Source organism: Amblyomma mixtum, chromosome 3 (genome assembly GCF_055824585.1).
Source record: "Amblyomma mixtum isolate Tamu chromosome 3, ASM5582458v1, whole genome shotgun sequence".
NCBI classification, from domain to species: Eukaryota; Metazoa; Arthropoda; class Arachnida; order Ixodida; family Ixodidae; genus Amblyomma; species Amblyomma mixtum.
In genome coordinates this window covers 342,147,743-342,152,814 of record NC_143014.1, presented here as the reverse complement: position 1 = coordinate 342,152,814, position 5,072 = coordinate 342,147,743, and the positions used below count along the sequence as shown (strand labels likewise).

General features: G+C 48.8%; 1 pseudogene; it reads left to right on the top strand.

The window, feature by feature from the left end:
* Positions 1-1,416: 1,416 nt before the first annotated feature.
* On the top strand, positions 1,417-2,553 carry LOC149356161 (kelch domain-containing protein 3 pseudogene; annotated as a pseudogene).
* Positions 2,554-5,072: the final 2,519 nt, after the last annotated feature.

The following is a 5,072-nucleotide window of genomic DNA, read 5'->3' as shown; positions in this document are numbered from 1 at the left end:
CAACTGACCAAGCTGTTCTTGAAGTTTGCGCTTCTCTGCCCTCTCTACCTGTAACTCTATTTCCAGAGTGTCTATAAGTAGCACTAGTTTCGTGTTCGCCTGTTCAGCCCTGTCCAGGCGTGTACTTAATACGCACCATCTGGAAATAAAATCTGCGCCTTCAGCCTCCGCCACCGATTGAACTGCGTTTCTTTTAAATTCAACGACGCCTCACACTCCTCGCATTCAAACTTCAGTAGCTTAACCATCTCAGTAGCACTCGATTATTGCTACCACCGAATGCTAGGACATCTACAGGTTAAAAACAAAAAAAAAACACTCACAAACACGCGCGCAAAAAAAAATAAAATTCTGCCTACCGCAAATGCCAATTGATCCCTTAGAAAACGAATAACTATCTTTCTAAAGAAGTTAACGCTCAAATAAGCACTGGTTTGGTATGGTTTATGGGGTTTAACGTCCCAAAGCGACTCCGGCTATGAGAGACGCCGTAGTGAAGGGCTCCGGAAATTTCGACCACCTGGGGTTCTTTAACATGCACTGACATCGCACAGTACACGGGCCTCTAGAATTTCTCCTCCAAAAAAATTTTAGCCGCCGCGGCCGGGATCGAATCCGCCTCTTTTGGGTCAGCAGCCGAGCGCCGTAACCACTGAGCCACCGCGTCGGCGCACAAATAAGCACTGAAGAACTATAGATGCCGACTAGAATAGACCCGGCCCGCTATATATGTCACTGAGCGGGATTCTAGTCTTTATCCTGCACTTATCCTAACAGCCTAAAAACTAAACACACCCTACTTTCAAAGTATTAAAATAACACACTCACCTATGCGACAGCGCCTAAACATGCGTCCGCACAACACGGCTGTCAAGTGTCAGACGGTTGGCTCGCAGTGCCCTCTCGCGGTGACCAGTGGTGGTGCAGTCAGGAAAAAAGCGCGCGCGTCGAGACAGGCCGTGATCCTCCATAGAGCGCACTTCGCACCAGATTTGTTGGGGCGCGGTAGTGCACGACCGCCTCGTCAGTTGCGTTGCTGGGTGGTTTCCACAGGTGGAGCTTCGAGATATGAAAGTCACCGATGATGCACAATGTGCTCTTGAAAGCCCTGTTTCCAGGATTGTTTGGCGAAGGCAACACTGGAGAATATCGGGGATGAAATAGCCGAAAGTCGAAGGTGAAATGCGCAAAGTCGGCTAAAATTGCACCATATGGCATTGGCATCAAGACTTACAGGAGAAGAGAAAAAAGGCCCACGAGATTTCGAGCCACGAGCTGGGGTTCGAAATTCTTCTTCTCCCTATTTTACTGAAAGAGAAGAAGAAGAATTTCGAACCCCAGCTCGTGGCCAGGCTGGTCGAGGGAAGAAGAAGAAGTCGAGAAAAAGAAGAAGAAACAGAAGGCGTGGCAGCTGTCCGGCAAGAAGGAAGTCATCACGTTAAGATGTGGACGGTGCGGCTGCAGGGTGGACCGCGCCACGTAAACCACGCGGCGGTAGCCGTCGACGAGAAGGTGTACTCGTTTGGCGGCCATTGCACGGGTGAGGACTACCGCAATCGCCAACCGATTGTCGTCCATGTTCTGGACACCGTGTTCCTGCGGTGGAGACCGCTACAGACGGAGTCCATCCCCGAAGATGTGCCCTTCAGGAGGTACGGCCACACTGTTGTGGTTTACCGTGATCGTGTGTACCTCTGGGGAGGGAGAGACGACAGTGGACACTGCAACACCCTGTACAGCTTTCTCCCGAACGCAAGGATCTGGACGAGAACGAAGGTATGCGGCCCGGTACCATCGCCGCGTGACGGCCACTCGGCCTGCGTCATAGGCCAGCGCATGTACGTCTTCGGTGGCCTCCAAGTGGATCATCTCTTGCAAGACGTGCATGCCCTGGACTTGGAAAGCATGCAGTGGCAGCCTGTGAGCACGAAAGGCGTGCCGCCGCTGTGGCGGTGTCTCCACTCTGCGTCGGCCATCGGGGAGCGGATGTACGTGTGGGGAGGCTGCAGTGATGCTCAGGGACCACTCAAAACTCACAACGAGGTATACTCCCACCGCCTGGCCTACCTAGACACGGTCACCGCCAGCTGGGAGTATCCAGAGACCACTGGCCAGCTCCCCGTGGGCCGTGCAAGCCACTCTTCCTTTGTTTACAGGGATGAACTGTACATCTTTGGCGGCAGCAATGAGACCCTGATGGCCCATTATGGAACCATCCACAAGTACAGCCCCGAAACCTCGCGGTGGAGCTTGGTAAGCACTCAGCGGCCAGGCCCGTGTGCAAGAAGGAGTCAGTGCTGCGTACTGGTTGGTGACAGGCTGTTTCTCTTTGGCGGTAAGAGTCCGAGAAAGAACTGCTGGAACTATGTGTACATGGACGAGTTTCTCTTTGTTGAGTTCCCACTTAGAGACCATTGTGATCTGTTTGTCTTGGACTTTAAACCTACATTGAAGACTCTTTGTATACTTGGCATCATAGAAAAAGGCCTTAATATCAGGGAGCTGCCGCAGGACATTGTGGAGGATATCCGAGCCATGGGATATCCATATTAATCTGTTTGCTGATGACGATGACTGCGTTGTTTTTCGCAAAATAAAATTACCCGATGATCCTAACCTTCTTCAAAGGGATATTGCGTGCATTTCTACTTGTTGCAATGATTAGCTCATGGACCTAAACACCGACAAATGTAAAGTTATGCGAATATCCCGAAACGGTAACAATACTTCCAGGTACTACTTAAATAACGTCCCCCTTGAATCTGTCACTGCATATGAAAACTTCGGCGGCCACATTTCTGCAGAGCTCTCCTAGTCGCACCACATTTCGAATATTATTGACAGTGCTAACCGCATGCTGGGGTATATACGCAGAAAGATTAGTAAAACCCCGTTTTCTCTTAACTTATTGCTTTACAAAACGCTAATTCCTTCAAAACTGGATATGCAGCTGCTGTTTGGGATCCCCACTACAAAAACTAAATACTTCTCTGGAGATGGTCCAAAATAATGCCGCGCATTTTATTTTATCTAACTTTCATTGTGGCGCAAGCGTAACCAACATAGAAACTCACCTCTCTTTGCAGCCTTTACCATGCCGAAGAAAAATTATTCGACTAAGTCTTTTACGTAAATTCTATACTATCATTCCATCCTGCGGAACGCACTCATATCTCATCCCCACTAAGATTCAAGTCGCAGGGATCATCACCGCAAATGTTGGAATTTCAACATTTAACAACTCATCAGCATTTCAGTCCATCTTGCCTTGTGCTTCACGTGAATGGAACCACCTTGGGAGGCCGCATCGCTCAGTTCCGACACGGAAATGCAGATCCGGGTTGTGACAAGAGCCCTAAATGTCGACGAACGCCACGCGCTCATGGCCTCTTGATTGGGCTATAACCCCACGCCGTCCGCTGCATTTGTCTCAAATAAAGTTTATCCTCCTCCTCGCGCTGAAATCGTCTACATCAATGAGAACCAGCATTTTCGCAACTCATTAGCTAACTAAGAAGAACTTCTTGTATAAATAACAGAACCTTTCTCTAACTCAATTTATTGTCTATGTGTTTCTTTTTTGTATTTTTGTAATCACTCCCCTCTTTATTGCCTGTGACCGTGAGAGTTCAATGAATAAGTAAATAAATGTGGGCGAGTTTCTCTTAGTTGAGTTTAGAGTCGGAGGCCATTCTGATTTGTCTGTCCTTGACGTTGCACCTACACTGAAGACTCAGTGTGTGTGCTTGCCGTCATCGATAAAGGCCTAAATATTTTCACAAATAAGACCGGAACCAAAAGGGCTTGTCTCAGGCCGCAAACAGTGAAGCAGTGTCCAAGCTGCGAAAGCAAGCGAGTCCCTCACTTCTTCGTCCTCTAGGCGCCGCTCGGGGACACCTGGCGGCATTATCTCCCCTTCCTCCCAAAAAAAGAAAGCAAAATTGTGGGCGCACTTTGAGCGAACGGGAGGATGTAAACTACCATATTTCTGTTCCATATCCAACTACCATATTTCTGTTCAGCAAATATTTGAGTCGGAAACCAAACTGCGTCTTCAGGACTTACTGGTATTTCCAGGCATGAAAGAACTCTCAGAGTCCAGCACCATCACATATGACATCAGTTAAAAGCAACAAAGTTTGCCGGCAATAATTTGCCTAGTTCGTTTCTGCGCCCACGCCGCCTCGAACAAACTTCCTTACGAAGCTTGTGCAAGAAACCTCACAAAAGAGGACAGGGACATTACACCGGACGAGAACTGCATAATCCAAGGGCTCACTAGAGGAGCGCTCAAATTTCCTCAGCCTGTCGTTGTGAACGCTGTTATGCACACAGAAATTGTGCTTGAAAAATTGACAACGAAAGAAAACGCCGCACATTTCCATTCAACACGCCATCAGAGGGAGATGCTCCTTTGCTTGCGGAAGCACTTGTTGAGCGATGACGAAGAGTTGAATGTTTGCTGCAACGGACATCACCCGGAAGCACTTGTTGAGCGATGACGAAGAGTTGGATCCTTGCTGCAACGGACATCACCCGGACAAAGTGATTTCCAACATTTTGTGGGCTTCCACGAACACCTACATGAAAAATTACGTCCAGATGAAGACAGACCTGCTGCAGCTCAAGAGAGAAAATTAAAAACGCTCAAATGAACCGCGACTGGTATATATTAGTGATGTGACTGAAATAAAGGCATCTAGAATTTAATATGCTTATTTTTTCCCTTCCTTTTCTTTTTTCTTTTGCGTCACGAAGGCGCTAAATTTTATTTATCCGATTGTTAGAGCTCATGCATGCCGCATGCACTGCGCGAGACGCCGGCAGATGCTTTCCCGCAGTGCTCGGTCAAGGTGATTCAAGGAGGCTTTGGCCGGGGGAGTGGGCCAGGCCTCCTAGGGGATAAAGGCCTTTTCCTCATCCAGCACAATAGCTCTCTGGGTGGCGGTCATTCCTTCGCGCGCCTGGCAATGTCGCGGTGGGGCGGGGCGAAACGCCTTGTTAGTCATATGACAAGCCCAACTACTTCGAGGAGACAGACCTCTCAGGGGCTACGTCATCGGAGCACGAGT